Source organism: Neltuma alba, unplaced genomic scaffold (assembly GCF_004799145.2).
Source record: "Neltuma alba isolate B1F8T4 unplaced genomic scaffold, ASM479914v2 tig00011600_pilon, whole genome shotgun sequence".
Lineage (NCBI taxonomy): Eukaryota > Viridiplantae > Streptophyta > Magnoliopsida > Fabales > Fabaceae > Neltuma > Neltuma alba.
In genome coordinates this window covers 84,728-94,890 of record NW_021636252.1, presented here as the reverse complement: position 1 = coordinate 94,890, position 10,163 = coordinate 84,728, and the positions used below count along the sequence as shown (strand labels likewise).

General features: G+C 34.4%; 1 pseudogene; it reads left to right on the top strand.

Moving 5' to 3' along the window:
* Positions 1–2,062: 2,062 nt before the first annotated feature.
* Positions 2,063–9,286, top strand: LOC114715580 (ABC transporter C family member 8-like; annotated as a pseudogene).
* Positions 9,287–10,163: the final 877 nt, after the last annotated feature.

The following is a 10,163-nucleotide window of genomic DNA, read 5'->3' as shown; positions in this document are numbered from 1 at the left end:
TTTAATCCATTATGAATTACACATGTACATTTTAGGTCAAACAAAATATTTGATAGTCAAAGTCATGTTAAGGGCCATATTGCTATGTTTAATGTTTAAAAGGACATTGCAGTACTTAATTAATACTCCTCTGGTCCTTAATATAAGATCTATTTAACTAATTTGATTAGATTAAGAAAGTTAGGTAAGTTAATTAATTATAAGAAAAGTAACACATTTTTTTTAAAACACCATAATCATCTTTCTTAATACCCTTTCTCCCTCCTCTACTTGATTATGGTTAAGGGAGTATCTATAGGGGTAATTTAGAGAACATTAATAAATATGAGAAATGGGTCTTACATTTAGGACCAAAACCAACTCAAGAATTGGATCCTATATTAAGGACCGGAGGAGTAGTTTGAAATATCCAGTCTTTCTTAAAGAATAGTTTAAGAGAAAAATATCTTTTAACCCCATTTTTAGAGGTTTTGAAAAAACTTAGTTCCTACGATTGATTAAAAAAAAAGTAATAACTTCATTCTTCAAGTTATGAGTAGACTTAATGAAATTTAAAAAAAAAAAAAGTTGCTGAAAATAAATGCTGACACGAAGAAAGGGAGGAAAAAAGGGAGCATTTGATGCTAAGGGCTGTTTATTTTCTTGTTTTGAAAATAATTCTTTATTTTTTAAAAAATAAAAAATTTGTGTGGTTGTTAAATTTTAATTAAGTGTAATTGTTTTATTTTTTTTCTTTTGTTATTTTTAATTCTTCGCTTTATTCATGGTCACGCTTCCCACTTTATTTCTTGCGCATTTATCAATCTCTCAATTCTTTCTTATTGCACTCTCTGCCTTATTTCTCGCACTCTATTAATTCTCTAATTTAATTTAAGAACAATGGTTTCAAATAAGTTTTTTTATGTTTCTTTGTTTTTAAATTTAATTTTTTAGACTAATTATCCAAACATATATTTTTAATTTTTATTTTTAAAATTTGTTTTAAAAATTTATTCTAAAAACATAAAAACAAAAACAAACAAATCCTAAACTACTTGTCCAGTCTTTTGTTTGTTGCTACAATGTAGCTACTTTTTTTTTTTTTTTTGTTTTTTTTGGTCAAACCTGGTTCATTTAATTTACAGTCTTGTTCGAGAAATGAATTCATTTCCCACTACGAAAAAATAGATGTTGAACATAAAGCAGAATTCATTTGGATCGGAGTAAAACAAAATCACAATATGTGTGTGTGGACTGCGGACCACTTGTTTTCTTGATGTGACTTTATAATTTATTTTCCTTTTTCCTTAACGAAAAATCTACAGTTTAACGTTTTCACCATAACGTTTTTCACCTTTTCATTTATGGAGTTTTAATTTTCAACATAAAAAATTGACATTAAAAGATTTTTTTTAAAAATATTTTTTATGAAAACATTTTTTCAGAACCTTAAGAAGTGACGTGCATGTGTTTTCATTTTCATAACAGAAGTAATAAGTGATATGTTCGACCAAAAAAGCAAAAAGAATAAGTAATATGGGACTTTTCTAATAGAGAGAATATTGGAAAATAGTATTTAGCACTCTAATATTACTTCTTGATTGCGTTCACACTTCTTCAATAGCATAATCTTATTCATAATGTATTCATTACCCTAAATTATAAATAGGAGAGTACTTAAAAAAAAATTAAAATACTGAAAGCATTATAAATAAAATTAGGGCATTGGATTCTAAGTAAATAAATTATAGTATTAGTGTACTGATATTTATTTATTGAAAATTGATTTAACTAGATTCTAACGATTATATCAGTTGACAGGAGCTATTCTTTAACATTAGTCTCGAGTTTGAAACATGGGAATGTACCATTTTAAGGGCCTGGGACACCAACCTTAATAGTTCTTATCATGTCTCGATCCAAATTAGTCTGAACCTGTTATTATTCCTGAAAGATGACCTAGATCAAATCCGGGTGCTTACGCAGGAAAAAGAAAAAAAAGGAAAATTGACTTAACCAGGATAAATGTACAAGACAGGTCACATTCGATTGTGCCTCTGGTTCCAGGAATCACGCGGGCAAAGGGTGACAGGCCTCAAGCCATACCCAGATAAGCCACCAGAGTCAGGTGCTCCGGTGACCACCCCAATGAAACCTGAGAGCAGCAGAACACCAGCCTATTGAAGCGCCAAAAATGGCCAACTATGGCAGTTCAATAGGTACACAACACCTTGCTGATTCTTTTTGCCTTTATATAACTACAAATTTAGTAAATACTATCTTCTTGTTCTGTAAATGTTTGATGAACTGTCACTTCTTTTTCCTCCATGAAGTTCATGAAGATCATCTTACTTTGTTAGGTGTTCTCAGACTTTTGTCTTATCAGAACTTCAGACTTGTGTTGATACCATCTGCTTGTTCTTTAACTGTATGACTATCTCCCCCCCCCCCCCCAAAAAAAAAAAAAGGCTCTTGAGGGCATCTTATCATTGTGGTGCGTCTCTTTTAAATCATAGAGTAATATTTCTTTGTATTCAGTCAGTGCCTTCTTACGCTGTACAAAATGATAAAACGCTCTTTTGATGCATATACAGGGGACGTCCCAAGGTTCTGTCTCCGAGATTTTGATTTCAGTTCCTTTTGCACTCAAAGGAGCATCATAGACACCGTGAATCTTCTCTTTCTCTGTGCCTTTTACATATCCTTGCTTTGCAATTTTATCAGAAAAAACAATACAAGTGACAGCCACAGAAAAGGATGGGTTTGTTCGGTAGTCTCAGTCTGTTGTGCTCTCATAAGCATTGCATATTTCGGTAATGGTCTGTGGTGTCTTATTGCCAAATCTGAAGACTTTGGGAAGCTGAGGTGGTTGGTTTATTTTTTCAGAGGAGTGGTCTGGATTTCTCTAACAGGATCTTACTTGTTCAGAGATCTAAATGTGTAAAAATTCTAAACCTGTTTGGTGGGTCTCTTCATGCACACTTGTTTCAGCTCTCAATATTGAGATTCTGCTAAAAGAGCATGACATTCAAATACTTGATCTGGTCCAATGGCCTGTGCATTTTCACTTGTTTTTGCGCCTTCCAAAGCCTTTATTCTGCACCTCAAAGCACTCAAACTGCCACTATGTCAGAGCCTCTTTTAGCTCAAAAGGATGAAAATAAAGAATCAAAACTTGCACGTGCCAATTTTTTCAGCAAATTGACCTTCTCATGGATCAATTCCCTACTGAATTTGGGCTATTCAAAGCCATTAGCTCTTGAAGACATCCCATCTCTTGTTTCTGAAGATGAAGCTGCTTTAGCCTACCAAAAGTTTTCTCATGGGTGGGATTTTTTCACAATGGATAGGAGCAAAAGAGATAGTAACAAAAACTGGGTCATGTGGTCCATATCAAGAGTTTACTTGAAAGAGAATTTTCTCATAGCAATCCTGGCATTACTCAGGACATTTTCTGTAGTAGTTTCTCCTTTGTTGCTTTATGCTTTTGTGAACTATTCAAATTCTAAGGAGGAAAATCTGAGGGAGGGTCTTGCCATAGTAGGTTGCCTGATCATTTGCAAGGTAATTGAATCTCTGTCACAGAGGCACTGGTTTTTTCAATCACGAAGGTCAGGAATGAGAATGAGATCAGCTCTAATGGTGGCAGTATATAACAAGCAACTGAAAGTTTCAAGCGTAGCCAGAAGAAGACACTCAACTGGGGAAATCGTAAATTACATAGCAATTGATGCTTATAGGATGGGAGAATTTCCATGGTGGTTTCACACGACATGGACATTAGCATTACAACTTTTTCTGTCCATTGGAGTCCTATTTGGCGTTGTTGGTCTTGGTGCTCTTCCTGGTTTAGTCCCTCTTCTCATATGTGGCTTTCTTAACATACCCTTTGCAAAGATCATTCAAAAGTGTCAATCCGAATTTATGGTTGCACAGGATGAACGTCTAAGGTCAACTTCAGAGATCCTAAATAATATGAAAATCATAAAGTTGCAATCTTGGGAGGAAAAGTTCAAGACCTTGGTAGAAAGCCTTCGTGCCAACGAGTTCAAGTGGCTGGCTAAGGCACAGATCATAAAAGCTCATGGTTCATTCGTATATTGGATGTCTCCAACGATTGTCTCCTCGGTGATCTTCCTAGGATGTGCTCTTTTGCAAAGCTCCCGTTTAAATGTTGGATCCATATTTACTATTCTTGCTACTTTGAGGGCCATGGGTGAACCTGTTAGAACGATTCCAGAGGCTCTTTCTGTTCTAATCCAAGTTAAGGTCTCCTTTGATCGCCTCAACACCTTTTTGCTTGATGATGAGCTAAGTGATGATGCCATTGGAAGAAACTTAATGCAAAATTCAGTTAATACCGTGGAAATTCAAGCAGGTAACTTCAGTTGGGATCCGGAATCGATGTCTCCAACTTTGAGAGATTTGAATATGGAAATCAAATGGGGGCAGAAAATTGCAGTTTGCGGACCAGTTGGAGGTGGAAAATCATCATTGATATATGCAATTCTCGGCGAGATACCCAAAATTTCAGGAACTGTGAGTTAATAATGAAGAATTGTTCCGTTTAGTCTTTTTTTGAAAAACCAAATCACAGGATAAGAGTTCAACTTTGGAGTATGCAATGCTAATTGGAAACTTATGCTTTCTGGTTTTTGTCCTATCTTTGGAGATGACTTAATTATGTGGCTTATATGATTATTGGACTCTCCAACCTAAAAAGCTAGCGTGTGAAGTGTTAGTCTTTTAAAGTCTACTCCTCTAGTCCTATTTATAAGGCACTTTCAACATGTTTATAAACTGCATTAACTCTCCATTAAAATATAGCAACTTTTCAACTTTATCCCTATTTAACATATACCTTTAAAAAAGATAACTACTTACATTATAATAAATGAAGGACGTACATTCACACTGAAAAGTTAATGAAGTGACTTATAAATAGGACAAAAAAAACCTTCTCTCTCTGCCCTAAATAGGACCATAGGAGTATTATAGACTAAAGTATATATTTAGTCCTTTAACTTTATACAAAGTTTTAATTTAGTCTCTTAATTTTAAAAAGCATACATTTGATTCTTTAACCCTAAAATCGTAGGCTTCAATGAAATTTTTTTGTAATAATCATAAATATTTTAAAAATTAAACTTAATATGTTAGCATTTGAGAATATCTTATCACATTTAAAATCTTAATGTCATCATTTTTTTAAAAAAATTTAAGTTAAAAAGACTAAAAGTATACTTTTTAAAATTAAAGATCAAATTGAAACCTTATACAAAGTTATAGGATCAAATGTATATTTTAGCCTCTATTATATTAATTTTTGACCAGGAAAGTCTATATTTTGACCAGGAAAGCCTATATTAATCAAGACAATAGCATCAAATAACTCGTACACTAGCCTTCAGGAGTATGGCTCTCCATCTCTCCCGTAGTCCATATAACATTAATGATTAAATAAAAAACTTCACACAATTTTTTCTTTTCCCTCGATACTAAACACAGGTTAACGTGGGTGGAACAGTTGCCTATGTTTCTCAAACATCTTGGATCCAAAGCGGGACAGTTCGTGATAATATACTCTTCGGCCAAGCGATGGACAATACCAAATATGAGAATGCCATAAAAGTCTGTGCCTTGGATAAGGATATTAATGCTCTTAGCCATGGCGATCTTACGGAAATAGGTCAGCGAGGGATCAACTTGAGTGGAGGACAAAAGCAAAGGATTCAACTGGCTCGCGCAGTATATAATGATGCTGATATTTATCTCTTGGATGACCCTTTCAGTGCAGTAGATGCACACACTGCTTCTATTCTTTTCAACGTAAGAAGAAATTCTTTCAGATCCTCCCATTGTGACACAACTTGGCCTCATTTGAGTATATTAATCTTGGTTTCTTTCATGTGATTACAGGATTGTGTCTTGAATGCTCTAAAGGAGAAAACCGTAATTCTGGTGACTCATCAAGTGGAGTTTCTCTCAAAAGTTGACAAAATCCTTGTAATGGAGGGTGGAGTAGTTACCCAGTCAGGATGTTATGAAGATCTTCTAACAGAAGGGAAAGCCTTTGAACAACTTGTAAATGCCCACAGAAAAGCAATATTAGGTTCAGATCAAAACCATGAGACCCCGGGAGAATATGAAGATGTAATAAACGTTCTTCAGCCACTGGAGTCTCGTGGATTTGATCTCTCTAAGGATCATAAGAATGAGCAGGTTTCTAGCAAAGATCAAGTGTTACAACTTACGCGAGAAGAAGAAAAGGAGATTGGAGATGTTGGGTGGAAGCCATTCTTGGATTATCTTTATCTCTCCAAAGGATCATTGCTTATGTCTCTGATCATTTTAGCACAGGTGGCTTTTATTGGTTTGCAAGCAGCATCAACCTTTTGGCTTGCTCTGGCCATTGAAGTACCAAAAGTAACAAATGGCATCTTGATTGGGGTTTACACATTAATCTCACTTCTAAGTGTTGGCTTTGTGTGGCTAAGATCTATCATGGGGGCCCACCTTGGATTAAAAGCTTCTGCTTGTTTCTTCTCTGGTTTCAATAATGCTATCTTCAAGGCTCCTATGCTGTTCTTTGACTCAACCCCAGTAGGAAGAATTTTGACCCGAGTGAGATGACTTTATTTCCAACTATATTGGTTAATTAACTTATATAATTTCCTTCTATTCATTGATAAACATTAAATTTAGCTAATCATTGTAGAAATGAATGTGAAATCTTCCTCTCTTGCAGGCTTCGTCAGATTTGAGTACGTTAGACTTTGATATACCTTATGGACTCACCTTTTCAGCAGGTGGTGCAATAGAACTTCTGACAATAATTGCAATAATGGTTTCAGTCACGTGGCAAGTACTTATTGTTGCAGTTCCCGCCTTAATAACTTCCAAATACATTCAGGTTTGTCCATTCCCTCGTTTTCTTTTTGTTGATTTCATATTCTGCCTCTGTTAAAATGAAGCTTATAACGACATTTTTGGTTGAAAGGGCTATTACCAAGCCTCTGCTAGGGAACTAATGAGAATCAATGGAACCACCAAAGCTCCGGTTATGAATTTCACCGCGGAGACATCATTAGGAGTGGTGACTGTGAGAGCTTTCAACATGGCAGATAGATTTTACCAAAATTACCTCAAGCTTGTGGACACAGATGCAAAACTATTCTTTCATTCTAATGTGGCCACAGAATGGTTAATTTTAAGGATTGAAATACTTCAGAACTTGACACTCTTCACGGCAGCTTTGCTGCTTGTTCTACTTCCAAAGGGACTTATGCATCCAGGTAACAGTTTTATGAGAAATTAATTTATCTTTCTTTTTAAGCATTTATTTTATTTTATTTCATTAAAATATAATGTATTTTGGGTGCAGGCCTTGCAGGACTCTCTCTATCATATGCTTTGTCATTGACAATATGCGTAACTTTTATGAGTCGTTGGTTCTGCAACTTATCAAATTATATTGTTTCCGTTGAAAGAATCAAACAGTTCATTCACATACCAGAAGACCCACCTGCAGTTGTGGAGAACAGAAAACCTCCACCTTCATGGCCTCCAAGGTAGGATTGAGCTTCAAACCTTGAGGTAACAGAAACTGATCATATGTTTTTTCAAAGACCATCTCTTTTTATAATGTAGATAAATGAGTATGTCACTACGTTATTGATTTCAGATAAGGTATCGTCCAAATGCTCCATTAGTCCTTAAGGGAATCACTTGCGCATTCAAAGAAGGGAGTAGAGTGGGAATTGTAGGGAGGACTGGGAGTGGGAAAAGTACACTAGTAAGTGCTTTGTTTCGATTGGTTGATCCTGCAAGAGGTGATATTCTTATAGATGGGATCAGCATATTACCAATGGGGTTGAAGGATTTGAGGATGAAGCTGAGCATTATTCCTCAAGAACCCACTCTTTTTAGGGGTAGCATTAGAACCAACTTGGATCCTCTTGGCCTCTACTCTGACGAAGAAATCTGGGAGGTAAAGATTTAAGGAATTGCCTTTACAGTTTAAAGAATACATACTATATATATAATCCGATTATGTTCCACATGAGCTTCACAGCAAGTTCTTGTTTCATGTCTACTGTATTTGTTCACAGGCTTTAGAGAAATGCCAGCTCAAGTCAACAATCAGCAGGCTACCCAATCAATTGGACTCTTCTGGTGAGTTTGATTCAAGAACTTGACGCTTGGAATCTGACGTGTATCTATATAGAAACAACTCTGAGCAGATTACTAAGTACCATGCTCAGTAACGTAGCCAAATGTATGTGAAGACTTTTGATTGGTTTTATTAATATTTTTAACTTTCTCAAACAAAAGCTTTTTCACCTTAAAATGTTAACTAAGAATATACCTACTGTCTTTATATTCGCAGAAATAGTTCGAACTCAGGGTCTCTTAGATCTGGAGGCTTAGATACTACTTTATCTCAAACGATTATTTTATATGTAATAACTCTAATTGGTGCTAGCATTAAAAGCTATATTTTGTCCTTGTCAAATCTAACAAAGATTTGAGATGCAATGACTAAACTGATGTAATATGAAAATTTTGACAGTGAATGATGAAGGTGAAAATTGGAGTGTAGGACAACGTCAGCTCTTATGCCTAGGAAGAGTACTTCTGAAGCGAAATAAGATTCTTGTTCTTGATGAAGCCACTGCTTCCATTGATTCTACCACAGATGCCATCCTGCAGCAAGTTATTAGACAAGAATTTGCAGGGTGCACAGTTATAACTATAGCCCATCGAGTCCCAACTGTAACAGACAGTGATATGGTTATGGTCCTCTCTTCTGGTATGTTTAATCTTCTTCTTCCTCTCCTTTTTAACTTTAGGATATATCAACATGATTTAACAAGTGAATTAAAGAGAAGCAACTGGTTATCTCTTACAGACTGGCCAATATCTTCTTTTACTTCTAATTTCTTGTTCTCCCAAGAAAATTCAGATACTATCACTTCCTATTTTCGTCTGAAATTTTTTTCGCCTAACATTTTTTTTTTTTTCATTTTTTGAATTTGCTATTTGCATGAATGCAGGGAAAGTGGTGGAATATGATGAGCCTTCAAAGCTTATGGAGACAAACTCTTCTTTCTCTAAACTTGTTGCTGAGTATTGGTCCAGCCGCAACCAGAACCGCTCCTAAAATATACGAGTCTCTTGTATATGTGTGTATATACATATGCAACTGATCTCTTTAATCAATTAAGGGGATCTAAGTTGATGAACATAATAAATTAAATAAACATTTTTCAAAAGTATAATTAAAAGATCCTTCATTTTCCAGAAATCACGTCATTTTTAATTGACTTAATGACATTTGGTTTTCACTCTACATTTTATTCTTTTTTTCCCCTTCTTTTTTTTTTTTTGGGGCTAATGCAACATCAGTTAAAGAAGTGAAAATACTATATATAATAATCAGTAAACACGAAAAGATTCCTAGCGTGAAATTTTAAATTAATATATAAGGTTAATGATTAAAAGATTCCAAAACGAGCTACTATACATCAATAAACATGAAAATAACTGTGTGCATCCAAAAATTGAAAAGGAAATTCAAAGTAAATAAATAATGCCATCTCTGTCTTCGATAGTGCTGGAGTTTTTGTCAGATGACTAGGATTCCATGTCGTTATGTAAATTAAACGATGTTTACGGCCTAATTAGGCGACTTTAATCCGTGTTTAAAGTTTAATTCAGATTGTCTATGCTTATCAATTTGTATTAGGTGTGACGTGGAGAGGCCATTACGGCCAAATGCATTTAATAAACAAATCATTAAATATAATCTAACAATGAGAAGCTTGCAAAAATTATTACATAGCGTTTTCGATTTTCAATTTTTTTTTTAATTAAGAAAATGGGTGACATAAGATTTTGGATCGTCTGCATAGCAGAGCTTTGCAAGAGAGTACAAGTATGATTAGTGAAACTCATGGGTCATTTTTACTTGACACTCTTTAGAAAGATCCAAATTAGACAATAATTAATGAGAAAAAGAAAGAAAATTATATATGTAATTGTGTATCATGCTAATTATTTATTATTATTATTAACAAAAATTAATTATTTAGTAATCATGGATAAACTTTTGTAATAGGTTTCGATATTTTAAAAATTTCTACATATTTTAAAAATTCCTATCTCATCCTTAAAATATTTGA